Source organism: Anas acuta, chromosome 2 (assembly GCF_963932015.1).
Source record: "Anas acuta chromosome 2, bAnaAcu1.1, whole genome shotgun sequence".
NCBI classification, from domain to species: domain Eukaryota; kingdom Metazoa; phylum Chordata; class Aves; order Anseriformes; family Anatidae; genus Anas; species Anas acuta.
Genome location: NC_088980.1, coordinates 127,999,663 through 128,012,497, shown reverse-complemented (window position 1 = coordinate 128,012,497; position 12,835 = coordinate 127,999,663). Strand labels below are relative to the sequence as shown.

General features: G+C 41.7%; 1 protein-coding gene and 1 long non-coding RNA gene across 5 annotated transcripts in view; one reads left to right on the top strand and one right to left on the bottom strand.

The window, feature by feature from the left end:
* The window catches only part of PKIA (cAMP-dependent protein kinase inhibitor alpha), a 43,108-nt gene extending 32,903 nt beyond the window's left edge, over positions 1-10,205 (bottom strand). Inside the window, exon 1 of one of the 2 annotated variants that reach the window (XM_068672147.1) lies at positions 9,965-10,205. The gene's annotated coding sequence lies outside the window, so the exon portion shown is untranslated. Of the gene's footprint in view, positions 1-9,630; positions 9,816-9,964 lie in introns of those variants that run through there. The other variant, XM_068672145.1, reaches the window with a different exon arrangement.
* Positions 10,206-10,228: 23 nt separating this feature from the next.
* LOC137851219 (uncharacterized) overlaps positions 10,229-12,835 on the top strand; it is a 208,400-nt gene continuing 205,793 nt past the window's right edge. For all 3 annotated transcript variants that reach the window (XR_011093079.1, XR_011093078.1, XR_011093080.1), the window contains exon 1: positions 10,229-10,867. This is a non-coding gene — a long non-coding RNA (uncharacterized lncRNA). The remainder of the gene's footprint in view (positions 10,868-12,835) is intronic.

Below are 12,835 nucleotides of genomic sequence, written 5' to 3'. Positions count from 1 at the left end.
TTAAATAACCAACAATTCTGATCAAGTGTCTAAAACCACACACTGGGTAGGAGGGAAGACACCCTTTTCATAGACAGCTGGCCCTGGGGAGATGTATAACAGTTGCTTCATTCAACATTTTTTCTTTTTCCTATCTTTAATAGGCTTCTTCATTATTTCTCTTTATATTTGATCACATGTAAACTTGTAAACTAAAGACCTCCAATTTAATGCTTTTAATAGATGAAAGAATTTGAAGAACCTTCTCTTAAAATTTCTATGTTATATTTTAACTTCCCTCAATTAATGCTTTTTTTCTTTTTCTTGCTTCTAGCTTTCAAACGCTGCTCCTGCAAGGAATAAACCCTTTCACGTTGCTATTTAATCCCACTTCATCTTTTCATGCTTTCCTGAATACTTTTTCATTTGGTGATACTTCAGCTAGGTTGGATGCAAACAGCCTCCTCACCAAGTGTAAGATTTTGACTTCAAATGATCTGGCTAGCTGTAGAAAGCAGTAGGAACCTAAAAGAAAAAAATCTCTAAGAAAGCTTTAAGCCAAAACTTTAAGACAGAAGCATCTGACTTACATATCTGACCCAAATACATACAAAAGCAGAAAAGAAAAAGAGAAGGACAGCTATAGAGCAGATATCACAGCTATGTTTACTTTGGATTACTCAAAATTGAATAGAGTGACCCAGCAACACCTCTCTCTTCACACTGTCTCGCACTTATCAGTTCCACAGAGAAGGATGGAGGGGTAGGGAGAGGCCTATGGAGGGGTAGGGAGAAGAAACCTCACCCATTGGACAATAATCAACATAAATACTAATGTGTACAATTAAACTTTTTAGTCCAACATTTGACTTATCCAGAAAGACTCTCAGTAGATCCACTCTTGCATTCCTCTGGTGACAGTTAACTCCTCTATTTATCTTTTCCAACCAGTCCACATGCATGCCCTGACTTACATTAGAATCTCTTAAGAGAAACAACCCTTGGTAAAAATGAAAGCCTAGTATTTTGGCCACTGTTAACAGAAATGGCAATAACTTTTGTAAATTACTAACACATAGCGGGAAACTGATAAAATCAAGGTGCTAAAGCATAAGTTCTCTTGAAATTTGCTCAGTGCCTAATGCTCAAAGAAAGCACAGCATTCGGTCGTCAGCTCAGATCACAAAAGCCTGGCAAGTGGGGGCAAACTGCTCAGATTCATGGCACCTTCTCTTTTTCCTCTCACTCCTGTGGGAAATGAATGCAACATACCACCACATGTGGCGGTCATTTGGATGCTGATCCCAGAGCGGTGCTTCAAAAAACTTCTTCCTCCTAATTTTGTGCCTTGCAGTTTGTTTAAGCAATCAGATGCATTTTCAAGTATGACGTGCTAGTCTCCAAAAAATTTACAATATAGTAGTTAAGAACAAATATTTATAAAATAGTGTGCTGCCAAGATAGTCCCGACTATAAACTCAAAAGGCTTATCGACAAAGTAAAGAATATACTTGGAAAATGAGTATCAGTGCCTGGCCAGACCAAGAAGAGGGGAGAAGTGGAAGAACATAAATTATAATGAAGGGTGGACTTGAAGAATCAAATAAACCTACACAAAATACAGTTGCATAGTGTGTTGTCCCACTGGAAACACTGCTTAAGAAGCAGAGCTGCAGTCAGTAACGGATGAACAGCCTTCAAAATTGCTTACATGAGGCATAAAAGTGACAGGAAAGAATTTTCTGCTTGGGAGGAAATAGTATGGTTCAGTGTGCTGCAGCAGTCATCAGAAATCAGTACCTTTTTCTGGAGATTAACATAAATAACTCCCTGCAGTTCTACCGGCTATACGACTGGGGGAAAACAATGTTTAAACTACACCTTTCATTCCCTGCTTGTCAATGAAAGTGGAAATACTGTGAAGTGTTTTGAGGTCTCCATGATTAAAAGTATGTAACACATTTCCCCGTTATCTGAGAAAATGAAAGTAACACAAATTATTCTTCTTACTCTTTGGTTTGTACGGTAATTGTTTCAACATGCAAAGAATGTAAAATTGAAAAGTATCCACTTCTGGAGTGACAACTAGCTAGTGTATCATACCATGCTAAATATCTTCATGCAACTCCTTCCTTAAGCACTAATCAGCATCATCAGTTTTTGATACATTAAAAGCTTATTGCTATATCCACATGCAACAAATGCGAAAGTATTAGTGAGGAAGTGATGTCACATGCTTATATTTATTTATTTATTTATTTTTATACACAGTATCTGTGTTCCTCTGGATGCATGGCTATCATGTTTGTCTTCTATAAATACCCTCGTGCTGTATGTGTCATGGGGGTGGGTATGATACTTTCTGTGGAAGCTGTGCACCTCATTCACCATTTATCAGTGTTTCTGCCTCTGTAAAAATTCAGTAGAACATTGCCATTGCCCCACACAGGCCCTTGTAGTATCAGACATGGTATAGCTATAACAATTACACTCTAAAAAGGACATGCAGGGCTGGGAATGCCCTTTTTGTACATTGTCACTCAGAGTGAATGACACTGGCATTATAGAATTCTATTTTATGCCTTATAATGTTGCAGCTGCCATTCAACAGATCAACACCTGTACTCCTCACAGGCAAATTTACACACCAAAGAAACATACAAGAAGTCCTCTAGCTATTCAGATAACTCAGCGCACTTCCTATTCATGGTATTCTGCTTGGAAAATGTTCTGGTGTTTGCCTAAGAAATGAATGTTAACATTAGTTGCCTGTCTAGAAGCAAATATATGATAAAATACTCTTACCTCACTGACAAAAAGCTCTGGTATCCTTAGGCTTTTAATGCATGCTGTAATCAAAATTGATAAGCCATGTCTTTCTCAAGTCACGCAGCTTCTATATTCATGCGTACTCCATTCACATTTCTTATCACGCTTTGACTCCATGAGACCTTACAAATAACAGTTACTTAAAATGCAGCAGTCTATTCTTAGGCTTTATTTATTTATTTTTCATTAATAAAGTGTTTCACGTTATGTCTGCCTTTCAGAGTACGTTTTTTTTCCACATGCTCCAATTCTCATATGCGATAATGGATCCTATTCCCTCATTTCCAGCTCTCCATGTCTAAATTCACAAACATCAGCCCAAATCCGTAACCTGCCATCATCCCACTATTTTGAAACATAAGAAATATGAAACAAAGAAAGGGCTGAACTTCTCTTGTTCTGTAAGGCTACACACTGCATTTTTTCTTTCTTACATTTTTAAGACACACTTTTTTGATATTTTTATGCATTTGTAAGAGACACATTTTGAGATCCAGCTACCAACATCCATGCCTCCTGCTAATGACACTCAATTAATTCTTCCAGACTCATTGCAGACATATCATTGCAGTGATCCTACAGTGAACTTCATGGGGATGCCGGAGATCAGTTCAAATGAAATGCAGAATTAATAACTGTAGGGAAAAAAAAAAAAAAAAAAAAAAAAAAGGAATAGAACAGAAACAGAAATAAAAGTCACCACACCACTAAGTGGAATTCCTACATTGTTACCAGTGTCTAACAGAAATAAAGTTGTAGTAAGCATATAAATAACGTGATGAAGAATCAGATATGAAACAAGAGATTCATACAGGAAGAGTAAATAAACCAAGAAGACTGTTTTTGAGGAAAAAGACAATGTGATAGATAAAATGAAATCATGACAGGTGAGAAATTGAAAAGGAAATGATTGCTTAACATTTCTCACAACATGACAATCTAAAGGGCACCAATTAAACAATTAGGCAACAAATTTAAGGCAAAATGGAGACTCACACAAGCACTGCATCATATGCCTGCCACACTATGGAGGCTGAGAACATAAATCAGAGCAACTGAACTCATTCAGTGAGGACACTATATCTCCTGCAATTAAATACAGTAGTGCAAGTATTACTTTGAGCTCACAAAACTGTTAATCAATGCTGAGCACCAAGTGCTGGAAGACTCCATCAGAAGAATGTTACTGAATTTATGTATTATTTCTCCATTATGTATTACTTCTCCAAGCATCCTTTACTGAAAGTTTGCCAGCAGTTTTATTCCAATAGCACGTTTCTATTATTACAGGTTAGGTCTATACTGATATAACGCACAACTTTTCTAAATGAGAAGAGGTTTATGTCCATCCTAGACAGTTTGAGCAGACATCTGACAGTTAATATTCTGGTGTGAACAACTATTTTTGTTTATTTACTAGCCATTCTAAACCCTACCAGTCAATGCCATCTGTCAAGCACCATGGGAAAAGTCTCCATGCATATTTCATTTAAAATATTCATAAAATAAAAAAGACACTCACTAATAGTTACTAAGAGGTTTTGCTCAACTTAAATAACATGTATCCTTCATTCCTTTTCTTGCTATGTATTTTTTTGCAGTGTGTAACAGTGTTTTCTTGGAATTCATAAACAACATACAAACATCAAGAACTTACTGCACCTTAAGCAAGCACTTCAGGAAGTTTGAAAGCAGCACAGTCTGCTTATTCCGATCACCCTTTTAAATTTACATCTCAGTGAAGTGAGAATGGTAATAAAATACCACTTAACATAAATAGTTTTTCTTGGCCCCCTTGTGGATAGATGATTGATTTTGAAGTAGAAATGCATCTAATGCATTTTTAATTTCTACTTTGATCAGGTTGAACAACAAAAAAAAAGCAGCAGCAAGCAGCAGCATTCAACCACAACTCTGGAAACTCTTTGGAAGAAAAGTTAAGATTCCAAGTCACTTGTAAGAAAACACAGAATTGATGGAACATTTAGGTACATAATTTAGTCTAGGCAGTTTAGAAATTACTTTTCCATGAAAGGAAAAAAATATATAAAATAGAATAAGGAGATGATCAAGTGTCAACATTTCAGTTTATTCACTTTCCCTTGCTTTGGTGAAGACTTTGTTCTTGAGCCTTGGCCTGAAGGAGTTCAGACCAACTGAGCTCAAGACTTCTGAGCATAGAAAAGTTGTGTATTCATACTTTTTGCAGTTCTTTGTGTGACTCTGGCATTCAAATAGCAGCAGTCATTTTCACGTAATACCTCGTACGGGACTCACTGACATGTTTCTCACTGGGGATCACAGCTTTGAGTCTCCCATGAAGTTTACCTCTGTCCTACCTGTGAGCAATCAACAGGTTAAGTAGAGATGCTGAACAGGAGCCAATTTAAGGCTGCTCCTGAAGTAATAATATCCTTTACCAATATGATCCACAGTATTTTAAGGGAGGTTTAACATGTACTATAAACAGTATCATGGAAGGACCATTAATAAGCATCTGTGCTATTTTAAAACAACAGGTGGTGAGATCGTTTCACCAGAGTTATGTGCTCACCATATGTGTAAATGGAAATTCTGTAGGAGGTAGAAGGCAAATGAGTGAATAGTTAGCAAATACATATATTATATATTATATAATATATATATAATTATATAGATATATTAAGATGTATATGATCTCATTAAAGCTGCAGCACATTTTACAGGCTAGCTAACAGCTGCCAGGATAACTTCAATGTATCTTTGAGTCTTTCGGAACAGTTTCTAGAACAAAGATGTGATAAAAAAGCAGTCAGAGAAACAAAGACCGTATGTTGGAGTTAGACCTATTTGCCTATCACTTCTGATGAATCACTGGGACATTAGTGCAGAAAGGGATGCATAACTGTGCAGAGACCAGCATGTTGCTTTGAAGTACTTCTGAAATGGGACAGGTTAATGTCCATTGCCCATGAATCCCATAAAGCCAAAGAACGGCAACATAGCCTATTTTAAAACTTATTTTAATAATGGTTAGAAAACAAAATACATTCTACTAGAGACAACTACACCTGGGAAGACATCAGAATTTGTCCACTGAAGTTCTTCTCCAAAAAGGTTTGGGGAAAAAAACAACAACAACTTTACACTTGGTTCACCCAGGGTAGAAAGACAGAGGTACTGTGGAATCATTTTACTGCCACAGAAAGTCAGGCAGCTCAGAAATGCAGTATATTGGCAGCACGCTAGGGAGCACAAAGAAAACCAGCGTAACTCATTGGTTCTTCTGCAAACTTTAAGGGATGAAAAATGAGATTGCTTGATCTGGCATTTGGCTAGGACATTTGCACCAACACTCCTGTAAGAGATTCCGTTTTGTGTTTCTTTCTCCCAATAAGTTTATATTTAAAGACATGGATACATACTGGAATCACACAGTTCTTATACTATAAGATAGTCTATTTTATTATGTTAGACTCACTTTTCAAGACTATAAACCCAAAGACTGTCTTTAAACTGATGCATATCAATGCATCATGAAATTAATGCAAATAAATGGATTCATGCTTGTGTTGCGTTCACATAAACCTCTCTTGAAGAGAACCACAAATCAGATTGCTCCTGCAATAAACATATACGAACTCTGTTCTACATTCCAGATACTAAATTCATGGCTTCAGTATCTTGGTTGTGAAGTTCTGATGTATTCAATTAGGTCTGTGTACAAAGGTACTTAATGCCTGTCTTGTTCCCACCGCTAGATATCAATCAATTGAACTCTTAGTTCTCCTTAACAATTGTTACCTTTGCATTTGACTGACCACTCACATGCAGACTTTCTACTGACAGTAATTAAAGACTCCAGCAGAAGATTTTACTGTGCAAGTGGGTTTGGATGAAATTTAGATAAAACAGATAAAATTTAAGTCAATACCTGGCATTTAGTTCTGATGGAACTTTTTTCTCATTTAGAAATGCTAGTTACTGCACATACAGGGCATGCATTTCAAGCATTAATACATTTGTTGTCATGAAGAAACGATAGTATCACTACCTTTAAAACACTCCTATTTGCTCATGTAGAGTGAGTGTTTGTATGTACTATATATAATTTAATGTCTGCTTGCTCACACTCTGCTCATCTTCCTTTATTTCTTGGACTCTAAGGAATTCATAGATGGAGAAAATAATTCGACTGAAAGCCTAGTAACAACATAACTGGACTGTTACCTGCTTGATCTAGAAGGTGCTTAGTTCAGTTGGTTCAAATAGCACTTAGAAATATCAGCTTCAAACATTCTCATAGTAAGGAAAATGCATTAACTGAATTGTTTCATTTCAGCCTTGGAAAGGAGCATCAAGCCTCTGTAGCTTCAAGAGCATTCAAGGTTACTAGGTTTTCCAGTTTGTTCTCCTAAGGAAACAAGCTTTATGCAAACATATCCATCTGGCCCCTGCTCATAAATTTGGTTAAATGAACCTGCTGGTTCAAAGGCTGGCTGTGGCCTAGAAATCTCAGAGATAATTAAGGTCTTACATATTTGCAGAACTAACCCAGATGAAGAAATCCAAAATAGCAGACCCTCTGAGGAAAAGGCAGCTAAGTCTCAGCTGCCACCCAGTCTGTCTGGCATCATCCAGCTGGGCAACTGTGCTGTTCTTCCAGGCAGCGGGGCTCTTGCCCCAGATCAACCACAGCAAAGATCCTTTTCTTTGCCTGGTAGAGGTAAGGAACTTACTGTAACAAAAGGAGTAAGAGGAGTTAAGAAACAAGTTGATTTACACCATTTAAGTAAATCCAAACTGGTAGTTACATATGTACTTTTCCTACAGACACATGCACTCTTGCATTTGATATGATTATACCGTCTGTCTTTGGAGTACACATAAACAACAGCAAGTTTTCTGTGTCAAACCAACCAGATGTATGTGCACATCTATAATAATGACTCTTGGCCAACTAGTCCTTCTTCCCTGGCACCACACTGTTTTAGAAATTACTGACATCCTTTTGAAACCCTCTTTACATTTGCCAGGAAGCACAAACAGCTATATTTACTGTGGTAATGTTTTGTCAACATTAGCAAGTACTCATACTACCCCACATTTACAACAACAGAATGTGAAACCCTTACTTGATGCTCTCTTCAGCAAAGCAATGGACTCAATATAGAATGGGTGGACTAATATGAAAAGTATGTGAACTCAGCTGCATGGTTTCTTTTTCCAGCCAGAGGCCATTACAGCAGAAATCAACAGATGACTGCAACATTGCAACAGACAACCACGTTCTTTTCTGATAAAAAAAAAAAGAAAAAAAAAAAAAAGAAAAAAAAAAAAGAAAAAAAAAGTAGAGAGATGATAATTTAGGCTCCCAGGTGTTTTACAGGAACAAGGTATATGTTTGGTAGATAAAAAGTACAGATTTGATGGAATGTGTTATTACTTTTTCTGGCTTGAAATGCACACAATGGATGTGCCATGGAGTGCTTAACGGGGTTTATATGGGGCCATAGTTAATGACTATAATAGCTTATACGGGGTCATACTTAATGACTGTTGTTCACAGTAAAGATCTGTCTGTTGAACTGATTTCTGACAGTGCAATTCACCAGTCACGCTTTGTTTCAGCCTTGTGAAGCCTCAATTGTCCTTTATATGCATTTCCTGCCTCTGTAGCCATCATTCGCCTTCTGCTTACCCAGCAACAATACTGAGGCAAACACATGAATTTAAACATCTTCCCAGAAATAACAAGAGACCAAGCATCTAACTGCCTGTTACCTCCATAGGTATCATTTTTATCATTCCAGCACCGTGGTCTGGGGCTTTGGCCACAACTGAGGAACCCACAACTACATGAGCTGCTCAACGAGTGCACAGCATAACAGGATCCTTTACAATGAACATGTAAGTAAATAGACATTAAACAAAGTAACTTTCAGGTTCCGGTATCCTGCTTCCTTTTCTCATTAGTACCTTATCCTTCCTCTCACCGGAGGCACAATCATTCTTTTCGCTTCCCAACCAAACCATATAAAGCCATTAACCATTACCACATGCAAACAGAGCTCATGCTAATGATTTGCCTATGCATGCCAACCCTGGCCTCCTGTACTGACATGCCATCTCTTCAGCATCCTTCCTGAGAGCAGAACAAAGGAAAAACAAAACCAAAACCCAACAAACATACCAGAAAGGGACACAGGCCAGGCAGATATTTCCCCTTTCGCTCAACTCCAAGCGACTACTCGTGTACTGCCAGGACCCGTGTACGTACCACGAGGAAGGCGCAATGTCAGTGGCCAAGCTACACTGCTGCGTGTACTCCCGTTTTCCCACTTAGGTGTTGATACGATGGCGACACAACTCATTAAGTCTTCCATTTAGCCAACGAGGGCACTGGGAATTTCGCCGGCATTTCTCATCCCTCAAACCTCCCACCGGCCGGCACCAATGGAAAAAACCGCACGGATCTCGGAAAGGAGCCCGTGAGGAGCCCGCAGCACCCATGTCGGTGCGAGGGCCGGGTCTCCAACTTCTCCCACTCTCCCTTTACTTCCCTGCGCGGCGAGCTCCGGCCGGGGGTGGTGTACGAGGCAGCTCCGCTCCCCTCATCCCCCCCGGCCCTAAGATGTCTCCCTGCCGCCGGCGGGAGCAGCAGCAGCAGCAGCAGCAGCAGGAGGAGGAGGCGGCCCGGGGCTCGGCCCCGCACCTGCCGCAGCCCTTGCGACCCCCACACCCCGATCCGTGCCGCCGAGCAGGGAGCGGGGCAGAAAGCAGAGCGTGAAGGAGACGGAGGAGGCGGTCGCGGCCCCCAGCCCCCCGCAGCCCCCCGCTCACCTTTGCAGCGACCGGCTCAGCGCATCTTCCCCCCTCCCCGCCTCCCGCTGCTGGCTCTGGTGGTGGCGGCGGATCGGGGCGCCCCGCGCAGCCCCTCCCTCAGCTCCCGCTGCCTCTTCACCCCCACATCCCGGTGCCGGCGGTGCCGGCGGCAGCTGCTCCTAAATTCACGGCGCTCCGGCGGCATGAAGTCATCCTCTCCGCCCCCTCCCCGGGCCGCCGCACTCCGCTCTCGCCGAGGACGGGGAGGGGGGGTTGAGGCCGCCCCGCTGCATCCCCCCCACCCCCCTTCCCGGCTCCCTGTCCCTCAGCGCCCGGCCCCGCGGCACCGTACCAGGGCAGGGCAGGGTCCCGCGGCGCTGCGAGGCCGGAGCCGCGGGGGGAGCCTTCCCCCCGGGGTGTGCGTGTGTCTGTTTTTCAAGGAAAATCCGCTGTAATCCCTCGTGTGGGCGCCCGGCTCCCCCCTCCTCCTCCTCCCGCCGGCCTCAGGGCGCGCAAGCGCTTCGCAGCCTGCGCCCCCAAAAAAACGCCTTGCGCCCCCAAAAACGCCTTTCCCTGGGGGGCCGAGGGGAGCTGCTTGGCTCGGGGGGTCCTGCTCCGTGCAGGAGGTTGGAGGGCAGAAGAAGGGCCTAGTCCTCCACCGTCCTGGTTCAAGGTCACCAGGACGCGCTTCTCCCTTTTACGAGGGTGTCCTGATATTTTTAAGATCCACCAGTAGGCAGCACATCTATTTTTGTTATTTATAGAGCACCGTGCGTGTGCTGGGGAGCTGGCAGGCTTGTACAGAAAGAAGGCTGGACTACAGCCACAGTTTACAACCCCACGAACCAGCCCTGCGTGCAGGACCAGCACAGCCGTGTCGCTGCACAAACAGCACCAGGCAGTCCGGTGCAGATCGACAGATAGGTGTGTGGCCAAGTCACTTGGCCCGAGAGCTCTTGGCATTGCCCAAGCCAAGCAAACAAGGAGAAATCCTGATGGAAGAGCTCCCAGGGAAACACAGATGCTGTGAGAGCAGGTGTTCCCAAAGCACTTGGTCCTATTGACCGGGTAGCCAGTGTACCGGTGAAGTTCTGGAGTAGGCACGAGTTGGAAGCACTGCTGTTAGCCATGGTGGTAAAGCCTGAGACAGGAGCAAAGCTCTCGAGAGGAGCTGCTTCAACAGCCCCAGGAATAGCTAGGAAGGTTGTCTGTAGTGGCAGAGGAAAGCAGATAAGGGGAGAAGAGTCTCATTAAGGTAAGGATCTTAATCTCGGTCTCTCAGATGAAATGGAAAAACTAAGAGCCCGTGTTCCTGTTTGGAAATTCCTTGTATTTATCTTTCTAGTGGTTATGAAAAGGCTTTTAACTGCGCTGGGATCTTTGATTTGATTCCCAGTGCCTGCGCAGTTCCACAGTTGCACTAATTTGGGGCAGCTCCTGTTTACTCCCTGCCTTGAGACTATTATATTGATTGGCATTGTGGATCTGAATGTGCAGAACTGGCAGCATTTCAACACTGATGCTTAATCTCTGTTTACAGTTTGTTATGTGATTAAGGGCTCATCTCCGCACACACAGAGGAACGCAGAGGCAGGTGGGGCTGGCCCAGGCAGCCTCAGCCCCTATAGGGGCTATAGGGACCCAGCACCAGCAGGCAACTGAAAGGATTACTGGATCACCTCACTGACTGCTGGGGCAGGGGAGGTTATGGGGTACATAATAGGAAAAACGTTTGGGGAGTGTACAAAGTATTATCATGGAGTGTTTAGGGGAAGAGTGAAAGGCCAGGGGAAAGGGAGATACCAAGGTGATTTGTAAAACGGTGAGATGAGGGGATCAACAGGGTTAGTTCTGTGTAAATAGCCGTCTGGTTAGTATGCTCGTCTGTCTGTGCCCTGCATCTGATCACTGCAGTCTGTCCTGTCTGTTCATTAAACTCTATTTTGCTAGCTGAAAGGGCTTCCTGGTCTCTGTGTGTATGAGGTGTAAGTGCCAGCAATGGGAGTCAGACCTCAGGTCATAGGGACCCATGCCAGAGAGGACAGTGTTACACCTCTCACACCATCTCTGTTTGCATGAGTGTTTGTGTCTGTGTTGAACTGAGTGACTGGCCAAGTGCACATTCATAACTTCACTGTATACATATATAGTGTGTTTTTGCCTATCAGGAATGCATGCTCAGACTTGATGGAGGAGAGGATGGACCTCAGAACATGGAGCCATGGCAGCCTTGCTTACTATCTGGTTCAGCAACTAATTCACTAAATGATTAGTGTCCTATAAAATATTTGATCTGTGCTAAAGTAAGAATTATTACTATTTCTCTAGTAACACTAAATTGCAGAGTCAAGAGAAGTAAACGCTCCTGGACCAAGAATATTAATTACTACTGTTCCACATCATTACAAGAAAAGAGGTAGGGCACAGGACAAACACATACAAAATTTGATTTTAGTAGAAAAACAATCATCTAGCTATATTTAGAGAGCCCATACTAAGGGAATATAATATTGGATTTACTGATCATGGACTTAGTTTCAAATAAATGGAAATATAAATTCAAATGATCGTAAACTAAGCATTTTAGCTTTAAAAGGGTAGTCTGCAGGGAAATAAAAAGAAGAAACTAGTTAGTGAAATCAGTTGAAAAACTCAGTGTGGGGAAATCTTGGGAATTTTTCTATGTGAAAAGAACAATGTGTAAGGAATAACTCCAGACAACTGAAAAGAGAGTGACTTTAAGCAAGGTATTAGAATTAAGCTGTCAACTCACAAGTGAAAAGATATTTGTGGCTTAAAGGTTAGAAATAACCAGGGTGATGTGAGGTTTGCCAACTCTTGAATTAGATTGTTAAAATAAATACTGAAATAAATAGTAAAATGTGTATCACATGTAAAAATATAAAGAAAACCTGAAATAAAGAAGTTGAGCTCTCTTTCAGTGAGGATGGGGTGAAAAATGTACGCTTTGTCCCTCAAACTGAGTAGTTTGCTTTTCTGGTAATTGCTGGCTGTAACAAAGGGTGGAGCAAATGGAATAAATGTTTAGAAATTAACGTTACTGTTTTCACAGTGAAATTAAAATCAAAAGAGTGTCTTCAAATCAGAGGAATAAATCTCTGTCTAAATGTAATGAAAAAATAGGGTACAAAATCGCAAAAAATGTTTATAAGTCAGGGTGGCACCCTACTCCTTGGAGACTGTCAGGCAGTACCAGTATTTA